Here is an 18,753-nt window from a genome sequence, read left to right on the forward strand (position 1 = left end):
ATAAAGATTTTTCTTGTTGCTACAAACGCCCCCACAATTGGTCTCAGAACCTTGAGAAAATGCGTTATGGATGCTCAGTTTTCTAAAATAGCTAAGAACACAAACTAAATGTACTTGCTGATGAGTGAAAATAATTTTAAATTATAAAAATACGATGATGCATTCTAAACAGTTATTTTAGCACCTACATTCAGTTTAAAATAATTTCCAACAAAAAAAGATGTTGTAAAGGCTCACACTGGCAATTAGACTAATGTTAAAAACAAAAGCACAAAAGCAATAAGCACAGGGCCAGTGGTAATCATCAATTATACTAGACATGAACTTTTCATACAAATTTTCCCTCTTTGTCTGAAAGTTACCTACTTCTGCTCTGCTTGTTTGACAATATTACTGAGTGTAAATAAACAGGATAACTGTGGCGAAGAGTTGTTAAGTGCTTCCAGGATTAACAGCCTGTATCTGAGCTGGGCAGTGTCTTTGCAGCGGGCAGCATCAGGTTATATATTCTGCTGATTTGCTGAGGAGTTGGATAGCAAATAAATGAAAAATAGTTAAAAAATTATAGTGTCAAAGATATTACCTAGGACTAAAGAGGGATCACCTGAAAGCAGAATATCTAGAGGACATGAGCGAGACAGAATGCTCAGGTCTATAGACTGGGGGTGGAACCCGACTGTTTCTGTGGTTCTTGAATGGCAGGGGTGATGGACAAGTTACAGACAGTGATGTTCCTAATAGATTCTGTTCCAGGTCTTCACGCAGGGTTGCTCTGGGGATGCAGCTGAGATAAATATACTCCACACCAACATGCCCAATTACGTTCCTTCCACTGTGGCTCAGTCAAGGTTTTTTGGCATCATTAGGAATAAACGCAGATCGTGCTGGTGTTAGGTTTATGTGGGCCTACTCCATAAGGTTTGGTCAGAACATACTTGTTGCAGTCTGTAAGAAAACAGGCCAAGAACGTCCCAATTTCAAATTTCAGTCCCAAACTTGGAGTCGTGTATGCTGCGCCATGCCAGCTCATTGCACTCCTAGACCTGCTGGGAAGACGAGGCAGGGATAAGATGCCCCACTGTGTACCCTTGGTCTTCACCTGCTAGCAGCTGCCAGCTTTTTGTTGACAGTGCAGCTCGTGGCGTGGCGGGTGATCCTGGGCCCATACGTACAAAGGAACTGCACCATCTTTCAGCCTGCGCTGCCCAGTCCACAACATGAGCCAGTCTGCGGCTGCCTGACATGGCGTCAAACGGCGTGCTGGACGGGGGCGGCCTCGCTCCCCGCTCCTCTTTACAAGGGCAAGTGCAGGGTCCTGCACCTGGGGAGGAACAACCCCAGGCACCAGTACAGGCTGGGGTGGACCTGCTGGAGAGCAGCTCTGCGGAGAGGGACCTGGGTGTCCTGGTAGATGACAGGTTGACCATGAGCCAGCAGTGTGCCCTGGCTGCCAAGAGGGCCAATGGGATCCTGGGGTGCATTAGGAGGAGTGTGGCCAGCAGGTCGAGGAAGGTTCTCCTCCCCCTGTACTCTGCCCTGGTGAGGCCCCATCTGGAGTACTGTGTCCAGTTCTGGGCTCCCCAGTTCAAGAAAGATGAAGAGCTACTGGAAAGAGTCCAGCAGAGGGCTACAAGGATGGTGAGGGGACTGGAGCATCTCTCCTATGAGGAAAGGCTGAGGGAGCTGGGCTTGTTTACCCTGAAGAAGAGAAGGCTGCGAGGGGACCTTATAAAAGACTACAAATATCTCAAGGGTGGGTGTCAGGAGGACGGGGCCAGACTCTTTCCAGTGGTGCCCAGCGACAGGACAAGGGGCAATGGACACAAATTGAAGCAGAGGAAGTTCCAGCTGAACATGAGGAAGAACTTCTTCCCTCTGAGGGTGATGGAGCACTGGAACAGGCTGCCCAGGGAGGTTGTGGAGTCTCCTTCTCTGGAGATATTCAAGACCCGCCTGGATGCGGTCCTGTGCAGCCTGCTGTAGGTGACCCTGCTTCGGCAGGGGGGTTGGACTAGATGACCCACAGAGGTCTCTGCCAACCCCTACCATTCTGTGATTCTGTGATTCTTCAACCCCTTCCACACCGCACAAAGGGTGCGAAGCGGGGCCCTGGCAGACAGAGTCTGTTTCTGTCCCTCCATGTTAGGCGGGATTTCAGTTTACGGGGAACCGCCGCGCTGCACCGCCTTCACGTCGCTGCCGCAGGACCGGGGGTGGCGGCGGCTGCGGGCTGCGCCACCGCGCCGGGGGCGGTGCGTGCCTCGGCCGGGTTTGTTTGGCCTAGCAACGCCCGCCGGGCCGGGAAGGGAAGGGGCTGCGGCCGGCGGCCCGCGGCCATGCAGGCGGCGGCGCTGGGCCCGGCCGCCCTCCCCGCCAAGCTGCGCCCCGGCGGCCCGCGGCGACCCCCGTGAGTGCGCGGCCCCGCAGCCGGGGCAGGGCGGGCCGGGCCGCGGGGGGCGGCCGGGCTCGGAGCAGGGTCCCTGCCGCGGGGGTGCCGGCTGTGGGACTGCGTCCGCACCGCCTCCAGGCTCGGCCGTGGAGGTGTCTGCGCCGTGCTGGGGCCGAAGGAGCCCTCTCGGGGAGCGCCGGAGCGTCGGCGGGAGGTGGTTCGGCGGGGCGAGGGAGCGGTGGAGCAGAAAGTGGTTTCTTGGCGTGCGTGGAGCAGAAGAGCATGCCGGGGTCAGGAGTGGCAGCCCATGGTACTGCTGAGCTGTGCTAGTCTGTGACATTACCGACCGTCAGGAAGACATCTGGCAGGTGTCCATAGAAGTGAATATATGAATGAAAATGAAGTTTTTTAACTCTAGCACTGATACCTCTTTAGTACTCAAACTTCCGGACGGGTTTTAGAACCTTTCCTTTTAGTCTGAATTCCATCCGGCGTCGCATTTGAACGATGGTCCCCTGGCTTTCTGAGTCAGTTTCTGGCTGTTCCCTGGCAGAGGAGTTGTGCCACCCCAGCTGGTTCCCCAGCGTCCGCGGTCACTGGGGTGGGTACGTCGGAAAGCAGGCGCCTGGTGAGCCCTGCTGGAACCAGTTCATGGGCCCAACGGGTGTGAATGTGGCTGATGGGTTTTCAGTGTGCTGGTAGTGTTTGCTTCCGTAAGCTTTAGGAGCAACAGTGTGTTGAAAGTCACTGCCTGCTCTGTTTCGAATTAAAAAACCCAAAATGTTTTTCTTTTACGCCTGTTTGAACTGAGCTACTGATTTCAAGGAGCATCTCTAGTTCTTGTGTTGTGCAAGGTATAGTCATCATTCATCCATCTTCTAATTCATCTGCCTCTTCTATGATATTATAAACCTGAAGCACATCATCTTCATTTTCTTCTTCTCCTTTAAGCACATCATCATCATGTTCTTCACCAGCCTTCTCCAGGAGTCCCGTCCTTTTCCCCATTCCTTCTGAAGGCGGCTCTCTATTCCCTTCATCATGCTTGTAGCCCTTCTCTTACTCCGGTATGTCTTTCTCGGGATGCAGGGACGAGAACTGCGCGCAGCGTTCTGTTTGTGGACACAATAAGGTTTTACACAGCAGCAAAGTGATGTTTTCCATTTCTGTCTCAGTATCCTTTCTGCTGTGGACCAGTGTTTTCTTGGTGGCTTTGGCTGTCGCTGTACATCGAGTCCATGATGACTCAGGAGCTTTCTGAACTGTAACTGCCAGTCGCGATGTCAGCGTCATGTGAAGGTGCTTCAGATTGTTTTTTCCTGGATAACCATTGATGCTACATATTTGTCAATACATATTTTCATCTAGATACTTCTAAATTTATTTTAGCATCTAGTAAATGAAATATTCTAATTGCCAGATAACTAAGCTGTGTAACTCTGTGAAAATAATACAAGTAGGAACACAAACCCTCACTGACGTACTACTTCTGCTTCCCCCTACTCCCATCTAATTAATGTGTTTGGTTTTGTTTTGGAATAAATTGTAAGCTCTTTCAGGCTTAAACTTTTTCTCTGTTTGTGTAGAATAGTAGCCTTTCCGGAACAGGGAGGTCAGTCTGATCTGAAGTGTATCAACAGAATTCTGTTTAGAAGGTGCTTTATATAGACAATACTAGAACCAAATCAGGGTTGTTTGCCTATAATTTCCCACTAGTTGTTTCTTTTTTTAGTATCAGAAATAAAGTCAAGTATAATGCTGTATGAGCCAGTATTCCTGTTGAAGTGCTGATGACTTTTATCATTAAAAAAAAATAAAAGGTTGAAATTCACCCTTAAGACAAACGAATCGGTGGTATTGGGATGAAAAGTAAACCCTGTTACATTAAAACTCTTTGTGTGCAGCAAAATGCTTATTTTGGCTTGCTATTGAAGCACCTCTGACTGATAGGCCCTAATTATCCCCTAACTGTTATACCTTTGTGTGCATGGCGGCATTTCAAATATTTTATTCATAGCAGTCAAGCTTATTCTGATAAGGTATTGTCTGTCTTCAAAAAAACAAAACCAAACCAGAAAGATGTAGAAGAAGGAATAAGATACATCACTTTGACAAGGAAAGTCTATACCTCGGCATTAGCATTTTTTAATTAGACAGTTCCACTTAAGCTTTTAGAAGAAGCATCTTAATTAAATATTGAAAACTTTAGTATTCCTTGCCTAGAGTTCAGATCTGAATTTGTGAGTTACAGAATATGATACTATATTATTGATAGTTATGCATAGGAAGCTTTTGCTTAATCAAAGTTCTGCTATGACAAGTTTTAATTCTGTTTAAAATGTTTTAGAAGACATTGTCAATGACCAGTGTGCTTTCGTTGATAGCAGTTTCATAGAATCGTAGAATGGTTTGGGTTGGAAAGGACCTTTAAAGGCCGTCTAGTCCAACCCCCCTGCAGTGAGCAGGGACAGCTTCAACTGGACCAGGGTGCTCAGAGCCCTGTCCAAGCTGGCCTTGAATGTTTCCAGGAATGGGGCATTGACCACCTCTCTGGGCAGCCTGAACCAGGGTTTCACCACCCTCACTGTAAAACATTTCTGCCTTCTATCCAGTCTAAATCTGCCCTTTTTCAGTTTAAACCCATTACCCCTTGTCCTGTCGCAGCAGACTCTGCTAAAAAGTCTGTCCCCATCTTGCTTATAAGCCCCCTTTAAGTACTGGAAGGTCACAATCAGGTCTCCCTGGAGCCTTCTCTTCTCCAGGCTGACCAGCCCCACCTCTCCCAGCCTTTCCTCACAGCAGAGGTGCTCCAGCCCTCTGATCATTGCTGTGGCCTCCTCTGGCCCCGCTCCAACAGGTCCCTGTCTGCCCTGTGCTGGGGGCTCCAGAGCTGGACGCAGGACTCCTGGGGAGTTCTCACCAGAGTGGAGCAGAGGGGCAGAATCCCCTCCCTTGCCCTGCTGGCCACGCTGCTGGGGATGCAGCCCAGGGTATGGTTGGCCTGCTGGGCTGCGAGCGCACATTGCGGGGTCATGTCCATTTAACTAGGAGTAATAGGTTAATAAATGAAAGACACTATTTTATGTCTTACTATTTTAGGTATTGACAAGCTGATAGCGATTGAAATACACTGAGAGTGCAAAATAGTGAAAATCTGGCGCTGATGTCTTCCTAGGTACTGTGAATCTTCTGAGCTCCGCAACTACCAACAACTGGTCAGAATACTGTGTAGGGCGAAAGTATAGCAGTGCTTCATAGGATTTTACATTTACTGTTTATTTGCACAGTGATTTCATATTCTTCTAATCAAACTGAAGGAGCAGTAATGAATAAATTTGTCTTCAAATGGAGAAAAATATCCCCTTTTATTACTGTTGTTTGAAAAAATATATTCTGCTATATAAGATCATAAGATTCCTTGAGAGGACAACAAGATGCCTTATGCTACACTTACCACATGCTGGTGACACCAAAATACACAGATTCCTTTCTTGAAAAACATTATTATTGCTATCCTAACATCTTGCAGTAACTAGAGGGGATAACCCTTAGCTGATCTCCAGGTAAATTGGGCAAGGCTGAAGTTACGTTGTTTAGGAGTGGGTAATATTTTGTAGAAACCAGCTGCAGTGCTTCCCATTTTCAGGATAGTTCTAACACGTGGAAAATGTGCTTGTGAACTTGGTATGAGAAGGGTAGCTTTATCTGCCACGGAAAAATGTCACTGTCTACTGCCAGCTTTTATTTCTCGGTAGCTCAAGCTTTGCCTTCAATATGATTAACTTTTAAGTTGTGGATATGAGTAACTTGATGAGCTGCAGAAGAGGATGGAAACTTGGGTTCCCCGTCTCCTGTTCTAAGCACTAAGAGCAATAGATCTCTTTCAGGCTGTAATGCATGCTAACCTAGACAGAGCACCGCGGTGGTACTTAGCTGCTCACTTCCAGGGCTGTCCTGATCTAAAAGAGTAAATGTAGTAATGTGGTGCTTTGCCATGGTCTAATTTTTTCATTGTAAAGAAGTATAAAAGAGCTTACATGTAAATTCTAATTTCACACAGTACTATGAAAGTCAATATTGCTCGAGATGGCTGGAACTAAAACCAATTCCTAACATTTTATAATATTATATGTAACACAAGGTTTTTGGTAAAGTCTTACAGAGTTTCCAGCAAGTAGCTAATCAGCTAAAGAATAAAAGTAAAAAAAACCCGAAACTAAACCCAAAGAATCCTGTTTTTTCTCAAAGTGCTTTTATTGCTTTCAGATGCTAAGAACTTACTCTTGTGTGCTTTTACTGTTAGTCTGTGTTGCTTATAGGAAACTGAGGTGGTGTGTTTACCAGCCGGCATTTCATTTCTGAGCCGGCGCTTGGTGAGCAGGGTGACGAGCGTTAGCCACGGAAAGGAGAAGAGGAAGCACCCTTTGCCCACGCAGTTAATGCTTAACTGGGATTGTGAATTCCTCTAGAATCTTGGGAGCTGGGGGCTAGAAGTGCATTCTACTTTATAATGCCTAGAATGTATTTTTTTATTGCTCATTATTGTAGAATTCAGTGTGCAGTTGTTTGTGGGGTTATGCTTTTTAGTTTTGCTTTGGCCCATAGTGACACTAGATCAATTTTTTTTTCTCTGTACTTCTGGTAACGTAGAAGATTCTTTGGTCCTGCAGTAGTCTGTGGGAAGTTCATGGTCCTTTCGGTGGTGACGTTGCTCCTGTCAGCATGATCAACTTCTGAAGGAACTGGAGATTTCTTGTCTTCACAAAATACTGAGCTTGGCACTGAGCGAACCAGTCTTTTCCAGCTGTTGCCAGAATCTTGTTGGAAAATGTTTGCCGTGGTGTCTGCGTGTACACGTATGCTATATGGATAGTAGCGGTGGGGATTTCGGAGGTGTTTTGACGCCTTCGCTTGAAAACACATATGCATAATGTACACAAGTTGGCACACGGATTATTTTTACCAGAGAATTTCTTCTGAAGGGGAAGTCTCAAGTAACCAAAATAGGAAACAGTTGCTACAAATATTTTTTTTTTCTTACCCCTGTATTTTTCACAAAAGTACATTCTAGATAGTTCTTAAAAGCTCTGGAACTACGCGAGGATTAACATGTAAAGCTTTTTAGCATTTTTTTCTAAAAATATGTATATATAAATTTTTTACACTCCATTCAGAGAGCTTGGAATGCTTTTATTTTATAATAAATAAATCCTAAATAGTACGCTTTGAACAGCGCAACGAGATACCTTGCAATGGGACAGTTTGACAGTCTCTGAGAGTATCATTATGCTGTTTACATCCAGACAGAAATCTTCATAGAGAGGCAAAACGAAACACAGCGTTCAGTTGTATGGTCAGTAAATAACTGTCCATTGGTAAATAAAACAGAAGCATGTATAAAAGTGTTTCACAATTTTAGTAGATTAAAAATACAGGATTACATGTGTCAAGCCTGAACAAGTTCTACCTCAATAACCTGTACTTCTCTCTCACTAAAATGTGTCCCAACTGCCTAAGCAGTGCAGAAGTGAAACGTTAAATAGTGCATAGCCCTTGAGCTGTGGTGCAAGCAAGCCGTGGGTACAGTTTTTGAGGATATGTGTTTAGAGTTCAACATGTATTTACAATGTATGTCTGGCTTGTAACCAAGGAAGAGGCATTCTGGTAAAAATATTTAATGTGACCAATTGCCCCAAGTCATACTGATTGACTATTTTAATATTTTTAATGACATGACTGTTTAAACTCTTTACAAAGAGCATACTGGGAATTTTAATTTTCTTCACCAAAATGTAAATACCTGTGTATTGTTTCTTAGAGGTTATTATCCTGCAAGGGGTAATACAGAAGAACTAAAACGTAACACACAGAACGCAAACCTTTTGTCTTGCTTTCTATTTTACAGCCTATTTCTAGTGCCTTTGATATTCTCTCCGTAGTTTTAATCTCTTCGTCATGTTATTCCCCCTCTCCCTCTTGCTCACTGCCTTTCACAGCACTTTCGGAGTGAGTGGTAGTTTTTTACATCCTTACTCTTCCCGCTCCTGACTGGGTGCACTGAACTCCTAGTAGCCTGCAGAATACGTCCTCTTTTGGCCGTGTAGATTCTCCTGAACAGGTTGGTTGCTGTCTTTCTATCTACTATCTAAAACCATCTCATCTCAACAGAGAGACCTGATGCTTTGTTCAACACTTGCATTTAATTTTGGTTTCCTTATTATCTTTCTGTAACCTGAACTTAAAATGTACATCATTTTCCCCCACTTATGTTAAAAAGAAATGCCTTTGTCTGTTGGCCACGCAGCCCGAACGCTGCTGTGCCTGTTTGTTCAGTCCCTCGGTGCTGGCGTGGGGCGAAAGCTGGCCAGCTGCTGGGTGGTGTGGTGGCATCGCGCCGCGCAGGCGGCAGCCAGCGAGGAACAGAGGGTTAGCACAGTGACTTGGTCGCTCTTGCTTGGAGTCAGAAAGCCACGGTGTGCCTGAGGGATTTGTCCTGGACGCGCAGCGGGAGATTACCTAACTGTCAGCGTGTGGTCCCTCTGCTCCTGCTGATACACTTCTATTTCAGTGTGTTTCCACAGTGAGCACTTGTGCTTTAAAATGTGTGAAATATGCTCTTTATGCCTCTTGATATGAAAGAGAAACATTGAAATAAGGACATGCTGCTCTGGGAACTTACTGCGAGGTTGATGAGTACCTGAAATAAGCAGTACTGGCAGCATTTCAATTGTATCCTTATTTTGGTTACTAATGGCTACAGAATTGGAGGGAGAGGCTTCTGCCCTGTAGTATTTGGGCAAAGTATTGAAGCACTTGCTGAATTTTGATACTGAGTGCTATTGGCAACCTAATAGATGAAATAGTGTGTTGAACGTTAGCTGGTAGTTTAAGTGAACAAAAGTTAAAGTACAGCTTTTATCGTGTCAAAAGCAGGCTAGATGCAGTGGCTATATATATATATATATTTTTTTTTTTTAACATGATAAACTCAATGTCTTGACCTCACAGCAAAATTTTGTCGGGTGTTTAAAACAGAGATTTAAACAACTTAATTGCTTGAAATGAAAGTTGTTCCATTCTCTTTGATGTTATACTGATGGAAGAAGTCTGTTCTGAAAAGATATTAACTGACTTTCCAAATGTAACAAGAATATAAAGGGCAAGTCTTGTGGACCACTTCCAAGTGTTTTGTTAGGGTGCTACTCCTTCTCTGCCTGTTCACAGACACTTGATCCTGCAGCAGTAAATGCCTCCTATCAGATCCAAAGAAATAAAACACCTTCTCTAAGACACTAATTAGCATTCTTTATTATTGCAGTTAATTAAGATGATAGTATTTTTCTTAGTGTTAATTCATAATTTATATTAAAAAGCCAGATTTACTTCTATAAATAGAAGAGGTACTTAATATGCATATCTTGTTGTCAGAAATTGTTTCTGTTTCCTAGAACCAAGTACTATAGTTATATTTCCATTTTCACGGTGAACGAAGCTTAGAAATAGATTAAAAAAATACAATACTCAGCATGCTTGTGCCATCTTAAAGGTTTTATAATTTTGAAATATATTCAAAATTTGCGGAAGAATAAATTTATCATATATGTGTAGTTTAAAGAGCTAAGCCCAGCTTTAAAATCAGAACAGTTTATTGTTACTCTGTCTTGTAAAGATAGGAGCAGAACTCAACGCAGATCATGGTTGAAAAGCCTTAATTCTGTTTCAAGATGTATGTATGAAAATACCTAATCTTAGGCACTGCACTTCAGCCTGTGTAGTACAAATGTCCACCTAAGATGCTGTGCTGTATGCACAGGGTATTATTCTTGGAATCATAGAACATCTCAAGTTGGAAGGGACCCACAGGGATCATGAAGTCCAACTTCCTGCTCCTCGCAGCACTACCTAAAATTAAACCATATGACTAAGAGCATCCCCCAGATGCTCCTTGAGCTCTGAGAGGCTTGGTGCCGTGGCCACTGCCCTGGGGACCCTGTGCCGCCAGCCTGTGACCGACCACCCTCTCGGTGAAGAACCTTTTCTTAATGTCTGTTCTGAACTTCCCCGTGATGCAGTTTCATTCCCTTTCCTCGTGCCTGTCACTGGGCACCAGAGAGGAGATCAGCAGCCTTGAGGAAGGTGTGGACTGCCATGAGGTCGCCCCTCAGCCTTCTCTTCTCCAATCTGAACAAACCAAGCGACCCCAGCCTCTCCTTGGAAGTGTTGCCCTTGAGGCCTTTCACCATCTTGGTCACCCTCCTCTGCACACACTCTGGTAGTTTGATGGCCGCCTTATATTGAGGAGCCCAAAACTGCTCATGGTACTTGAGGTGGAGCTTCACCAGTAGAGTGCAGAGTCATTTGTGTATGAAAAATTATGGCCTGTTTTTCTCTTATTCCGCCTCTGTGGAAGTAGCCCTGAAGATGGATGCTGCACATGCACTGCTGTATGTGTTGTCAGTGGTTCAAAAGAAAGTTATGTTCACTTAGTCTTGATTTTTCTTCCCTCCAGATGCAGTATCAAGTGGAGACCTTAACCCTAAGGAGAGGCAGGGCTTGGGTAAAAGCAGTGATTTTGAGTGCAGCTAGCGAAGGCTCTGTGCAGAAGGCTGCCGCAGAGGACTAACAAGCTGCAGACGGTGATGTGGGGAAGCACCGAGGAACCTCTGTGCTCTGGGATTCAGGTTCTGTGACAACCTCTTGCTATCTGGAGGCAAAGCGGGGTGATGGTTCTGAGCTGCAGTGGGCTCTTCTGCTGGCCAAGATATTTTTTTTCCTTTCCTCTAGCCATTATACAGTTGCTACCCAAAACTGAGATATAAGATCAAATCATAGCCTTCTTGGAGACCGTTTGCCTACCTAGACCATAGTCAGTGCAGTGTTACCATGAGATAAGGAGGGTGTATATTGATCAGCTGCGTTGCACTGATGAGCAAGGATATTCCTTTGGCAAAGTCTTTCAAGATTATCTCCTCTCTGGAGCTGAAGGCGTTGTATTCTAAAGCCATCTTCTTTTAGAACCAAGTGCGGCCTTTACAATTATTTAGGAAAAGATTTTTAGCTACCTGTGAAGAACTTTACATTGTGGCAAATTGTGTTGATTTGGTCAGATCAAAAAGATTGTCACCTGAAAACTCACTAAAAGTTCAGCCGTATGAACGCTCACAGGGTAGTGTAATCAGCAAAGCATCAGTGACCCTTATATAGATTCAATGATAGTAAGTGCCGCTTCTGAAAAAGGAAGGACCCAGTCAGGTGGTATGAGAAGAGGCTAACAGGAGAAAAAGTCTGGTAAAGTTTCTTATTTTCAAACTTCAGATGAAGTCAGTACTTCCTTGAACAATAAGCAATATGACGGAAAGCAGTGAAATGCTTTTGACAATGCTCGTTAGATAAGAGAGCAAAATGAAAATCATCTCTGGGTCTGGGTTGACACTCATCAACGAAGACATGTGCTGTCTTCTTTTGGGGTGTATCTTTGCTAGCTGTCAAGTCTGCTACGCAGCCTCTGGCATGTGCAGTAATGGTAACGATAAAGATGTGCTGCTGGAATGTTTGCTGCATCTTCTTCCATAGCAGATTTCCTCCCCCCTCCTTCTTGAGCCATGTCATTTCTAAGCAAACAGGCAAAATGGATATTATAGCTGTCTTAAAATAATTTTCTGCTGAAGGCTAGATGAAAGATCTATTAAATTTCTTGTGATTCTGCTTCATTTACTGTGCACCTACTGAGGTTATCTCCGCTAAACTATTCCAGAAAGGACTTTTCAAGATATGGCACAACTGTCTTAACTTTGAGAAAGCTGAAAAATCAGGATTGTAAGCAGGAACAGGCATTGTTGTCATCGTCCTTGATGTCCTATGTATTGCCCTAATAAGTAATTAAAAGCTAAGGCAAACTGAGTGCTTTCAGCAGTTGTAAAAGTCACTGGATCTGTCTCGTCAAAGGTCCAGACTGCTGAAGGCAGAATTTGGTGCTGTTGTATTAACCACGTGTAAGTTTGCTCATCCCTGAGCACAGTTGCTACAGCAGAGTCTTCAGATGCACCTCCTCTAGAGTCTGCCAGCGAGGTTCAGTACCATCTGTCGTACCTGGCAGTTTGTGGTCACTGAAGATGTCACAAGAGGATGAAAACGCCCTTATCTTCTTAAAGGTCCTCTGAGTCTGAAAAAAATAAACAAACATCTGTCTTGTCAAGCAATACAGGGAGAGTGTGCCATGGTTGACCGCAACCAAGTTGGACAGATGACTACCTCACCTAGAGGGAAGAGGGGGGTGGTGTTTCCTATCAGCTTTGTACTTTCTGTGGTACAGATGATCAGCTACGATGCTGCGTTGTGTGCCTGGAACATCATTCGTCATTGGGGGACGTGTGGAAGGGCCCTTGTGTGCAGTGACGGTAACTCAGTGTCGTTTGTAATGAAGTTTGTATGTCTTGCCCTGTGAACAAGAGAGTGACCAGGAGCGGTCTGTTCACTTCCATGAAACCTCTCCTGAAAGGTGGGCACTGTGTTGGCAGTGACCCTTTACAGAGCGGTATTTAAGCAGGCTGGATTTGTGGAGTAACAACTAATGTTCATTAGATCATTTTGAAGAAGAAGCAGCAATAGGTTCCAGGGTAGTTGTCCCAAATCAGTGTAAGAAAGGATGGTGTGATTTAAAATTGATTTCTTCCCACAGATGTATACATTTATGCTAAAGAGAGCTTATATTTTTTTTAATAGTCTCACTTATATCAAAGTTTGCTATGAATCTGTTGTACAAGTGATAGTTCTCTCATGGTTTTACAAACGAAGTGTGGGATGGAACAACCAGCAGAAAGTGACAACAGGAATGAAATGGATAAAGTCAGGTTATAAGATAGAGCATGTCATGTTATGAGAGTGTGATGTATTTAGTATATTTACACTTGTTACAAATCATGCTTCTAAAATAGAAAAGAATGTGTAAAGTAGATGGGAGAGCCGAGAAAATTAATTCTCTTAAGACAACAAGGCAGCAGCTTTATCGGAGATTGGGATATTATACATTGTTGGCAATGGAGCAATGTGTAATACATATTTTTATCAGAGGCTGTGGCTACAAAATAGACTTTTACTCATCTGTTAGAGGGGTCTCCTGCGCGTGTATGATAGATAGTGTTAGCATTTTTCTCTGTTAATCAACTTCTTTAAGTTCCTCTGGTTGAATGCCTTTTAGTATCTCCTTTTATAACACTCTCCAGTTCCAAATTAGGGTGGTGGAAGTAGTAGTAGTAATAATAGTAATATAGTCCATAAAATGATGATTCCCTTGGTGGGAAACAGGCAGAAAGAACTTGGTTTAAGAGTAATGTGATTGGTATTGTGTTTTTTCCTATTAACGTTTTTTGGTGGTGGGGTGTGAGGGGTGACCGGTGACTATTTCTTGCAGTTACGATGTCAAACAAGCCTTCCAAAAAGCAAAAAGGCTACACAAAATCTATCTCTTGGTCTCAGTCCTTATGCTGACCGAATGTAGGAAAAGGTGGGAGATTGACTTAGGAGTGGCTAAATGAAAATAATGTGTTTAGGGTAAATAATAATCAGAACATACCTTACATAATGCTGCCCTCGAAACTGGCAGTTACGACTCAGGAATGAGATCTTGGCAGTGTCTTTGACGGTTCTGTCGACAATTGCGTCTACGTCTGGTGGTGTCCACAAAAGGCAGCAAGATCTTCCTTCGCAGCAGGCACAGAGGGGAAAGCACCATTTCACCGCAGCGTACTGCATCTTGTGCGCTGCGTGCGGTTCTGGTTTCACCTCCCGGGAAAAGCATCTGGGGTGTGTTGGGGGGGCATAACTACCTGCCTTCAGAAGAGGAATTATGAAGTCAAGCTCGCCAGTTTTGAGCAGAGGAGGCTCAGGATGTGGTCGCTACAGATGTGATGCTTACAGAACTGTGGATGTAGTGTGATAGACAGCCACGACGAGAACCTGTCACTCATGAGATGCTGCAATACTAGAATTAGAAGGCATGCATGGAAAACTAGTAGATTAGAATAATTTAGGGGAAGAGATACACTTTTGGGGGGATGGTGGTGGTGTTTGCTTGCTTGGGTTTTCTGCAGAATGGGTAGTAACTTCTGGAATTTGTTGCAACAGGATGTTGTAGAGGCAAATAGTATCAGCAGGTTCAGAAATCTTTTTGGGAAAATGATGGACAAGAAATCCTAAAAGGATGTGAAAGGACTGGGTGGGGATGTACTGTCTTAAAATCTGTTAAACCATGAGAGTGGGTACCGCTAGAGAAGGATGAAGTACACTACAGATGATAGGCAGATCTATGTGCTTCCCCTAAATAGTATGTCCTGTTGCTGCTGTCACACAAAATACTGGAGTAAATGGAGCATCATTTGGATCCAGTAGGACATTTCTTATGCTTTGCATTACTTAGGTAACTATTACAGCTAGGAGTAACCAAAATAAAAGACTTTATATGTGCATTTGGGTACATAGAGGTGGTGGAATAAGCTCCCAAGGCTAAAACCGATGTTCCAAGGCCAAAATTCGTAGAACAGGAGGTAAACCTTTGTAAAACGTGGGATGTTTTATGTCCTTTTCTTTTTAGAGGGGAGAGATGAGGTGAGTTGCACTCAGTGCTTGAAGGATGCCACACTGCAGGGCTTCTGGAGCTTCTTCTGGAGCAGAAAGGGGAGGGCTTTCAAAGCCTGGTGTTTATTTGCATTTCAACTTTTCTTCCTGACTTTGGAGGACACCTTTCTATCTAGCATATTTGATTTTCATCCTCTTTAATTACGTTTCAAACTAGCTGTGAAAATAATCTGCTACTGATGCATCTTATCCCCCTTCAGAACTGTGACCTCACGGACCACCTTCCAGCTCTTTGCCTTTAAAACCCCATGCAAGGTAATGGCTTGTGCATCTTGTCTGAGGTCTCTTCCTTCATATCCTCAACTTCCCTTTTTCAATTAATCTCAAAACATTTCTCCTTCCATATTTATCACTTCTCTTGCCTTTGTGTTCTCCTGAGCCTGGAACTTCTCTTTTAAATTTCTTCATATCAAGTTCTTCATGTGTGATGGGACATGGTTTTCCTGACTTGTAATGGGAAAGGAAGCCTGAAACTCTAATTTTTTTTTTATTTTTTTTTTATTTATTTAAGCTTTTTGTCCATACAGGCTCACTTTTTCTTCTTTAGTGTACTTTTCCTTGTATCTGATGTCCCTTTCTTCTTTTCTTCTTAATGTAGACCAAAGGGCTCTGGCTCTTTTAGCTCTGTATAGCATTCTGAGGTTGATGGTATAAACAATTCTGGAGCCCAGTTTCACCTTTAAATGCAACTGTGAATCTTCTGTGCTTAGCTGGCTTATTCTATCTATCTCTTTTTGATCTAAGGAGCTAGACAAATTTTGTGTGTTGCTTCAGGAATGAGGGGAGAAAAATCAAATGTTTCTTGCATGTCTTGCAATGAATATATAAATAACGAATATATAAATGTAAGATGGACCAAATTTAAGACTGTTTTCCTGGCCATGAGGCTCTACCCCCCCCATCCCTTTACGATACACAAACATAAAATGAAGATCTTTAAATTTGACTGAAGACTCAAGCTGCTTCATTTACTCAGGCCTTCTCTCTTTCTGTTTTGTATTCTTATTTTGCTCTCAGTCAAGATCCTTTTTTCAAATGCCATTCAAACTCACGGGCAGCCTTATATTTTCCTTTGTTTTGACACAGTTTTGTTTGAGACTATTATTTTCTCTCCTGTAAGAAAATGTAATGATTTAGAACAGTCGGGAATAAACAGCATGCCCAACAGTTCATACTAATTCAGCCTAGTATAGGATTGTTTTCGTGCCTTGGCTCTGTGCCGTGGCTGTTGTTTTTAAAAGAAACAAATTATACGCAGTAGAACCAGTTTCAACATACTTGACTGTTATGTGCCTGTTTATTAATAAACCGTTACTGGAAATCGCTGTCCCACAACGCTCTGGGGATTTAGGGTAAAGATCACAAGATTTCTTTCTTCTTTTTGCTGGGCTGTGGATGTGCTGCTTGCTTTTCCAGCCAGAAGAGGCTACCCCACTGCTGTGTTTGTGCTAACGCCTTCCCCTTCGGATACCTTTTGTTGGGCTTCTGGAGGTAACACAAAACTGGAGTTCTGCCACTGTGGAAATATTTCCTTTTTTTTAATTTTTTTTTATGTTTTGTAGTGTAAGCTGTGAGGCATATTGAAGGGAGAGGAAGCCGAGATGACCACAGCAGTCAGCTGGGGCACAGAGAATTACTGTGCGTGTCAGTCTTCCTGTGGCAGTGATTTTGTAGGGTAATTAACTATGTAACAACCATAATCGTTACCCTCGACACAAGGATTGGGGAAAAAAAAAAGTAATTGATAACTTTGTGTCTCCATTTTTCCTTCCCATCCTCTGCTGCTTGCATATGTGAGCAAGAGAAGTCTGCAAACTCGCATCGTGCCCGGACTGGTTGTTCAGCTCCCCGCTGCAAAGCTGGCCTGCCTGGACTTCAGGCTGGGGCGGGTGGTCTTGGCCCTTGGTTAGGCAGCGCGTTGCCTTCCTTTGAATTTGTTCTAGCAGATTAGAAAATAGCCAGATACTCTTAAAGTCTATTTTTGTACGAGTGTGGGTATGTCTTCAGGGCAGAAGTGACCAAAAGCTAGACGATCGTGAAACCCCGCTAGAGCCTGCACAGCACGAGGGCCTGCAGTTCCCCCAGGTCAAAGCAGGGCTTCGAGAGACGCAGTCTGAAGGGAGGTACAGAAAATCTTCAGGCGGTTTCAGAGAAATAGTTTGCCTCATGTTCTAAATATTCTTGGAAGCATGGTTACAATTCTCAGAGATCTACAGTGTTCTGTCCGTAGAAGTTGCGCTCCGTAAGCATAAGTATGCGCAGTGATTTAGAGTTAAAATTGGGTTTTCTTAACGTGGAGGTGACTTGCTATTCTAGATCTTCAGCTGCTTGTTGGATACGTGTAGCTTGGCAGAAAACTGCTTTTTTCTGTGAGTGTTTGAGATTTTGGACAAACCTCCTCTTGTAGAAGAAGAATGGCTAAGGACGAGGAGGATTGCTACAACACACACAGAAATAGAATCTTTCTTAATGTTTTACTGGATCAGAAGAATGTGGAACTTCTTTTTTTTTTTTTAAAGCTATGTTTGGCAAGAGTTCTTTAAATACCAGAGGAAAAATGCATAGCCATTTTCCATACACCTTTCTTGGTGAGTAGTATTTTGCTTGGCTATGAATCTTTAGGCCCCGTTTGAATGCCGCTGTCTATTTCCTAGTACCGAGAGGTTCCGCACGCCATACTTTTATCAGTCTTCATTTTCAGAGTTTTTAATATTGCTTTTTTTCTGCTTTCCCAGTAAGAATCACAGAACCACAGAACCACAGAATTGTAGGGGTTGGCAGGGACCTCTGGGGATCACCTGGTCCAACCCCCCCTGCCGAAGCAGGGTCACCTACAGCAGGCTGCACAGGACCTTGTCCAGGCGGGTCTTGAATATCTCCAGAGAAGGAGACTCCACAACCTCCCTGGGCAGCCTGTGCCAGGGCTCCGTCACCCTCAGAGGGAAGAAGTTCTTCCTCATGTTCAGACAGAACTTCCTCTGCTTCAGTTTGTGCCCGTTGCCCCTTGTCCTGTCGCTGGGCACTGCTGAACAGAGTCTGGCCCCGTCCTCCTGACACCCATCCTTCAGATATTTATAAGCATTTCTAAGGTCCCCTCTCAGCCTTCTCTTCTCCAGGATGAAAGAACACTTATTTTCTTCTGGCTTGTGAGCAGATGTGCTTCCTCTGCTGGGAGAGGCTTTCGGGCAAGACCCGGGGCCAGAAGCCCGCACACTGCCCTGCCGCCCGCGCCCCGGGGATCGCGGCGGGAGACCTCCCGTAGCCAAGGAGGGGCTGCGTCCTCCCGCACTGCTGTTACCGTCGGTCAAGCCGAGGGGCAGAAGGGCCCCGCACCGAGCTTCTTCATCAACAACGTGGATGAAGTGTTAGAATGTACCCTCAGCAAGTTTGCTGATGACACCAAACTGGGAGGTGTGGTAGATACACTGGAAGACTGTGCTGACATTCAGCGTGACCTGGATAGGCTGGAAAGTTGGGCAGAGAGGAACCTGATGAGTTCAACAAAGGCAAATGCAGGGTCCTGCACTTGGGGAGGAACAACCCCATGCATCAGTACAGGCTTGGGGCGGACCTGCTGGAGAACAGCTCTGCGGAGAGGGACCTGGGTGTCCTGGTGGACAACGGGTTAACCATGAGCCAGCAGTGTGCCCTGGCTGCCAAGAAGGCCAGTGGGATCCTGGGGTGCATTAGGAGGAGTGTGGCCAGCAGGTCGAGGGAGGTTCTCCTTCCCC

Source organism: Opisthocomus hoazin, chromosome 5, assembly GCF_030867145.1.
Source record: "Opisthocomus hoazin isolate bOpiHoa1 chromosome 5, bOpiHoa1.hap1, whole genome shotgun sequence".
Taxonomy (NCBI): domain Eukaryota; kingdom Metazoa; phylum Chordata; class Aves; order Opisthocomiformes; family Opisthocomidae; genus Opisthocomus; species Opisthocomus hoazin.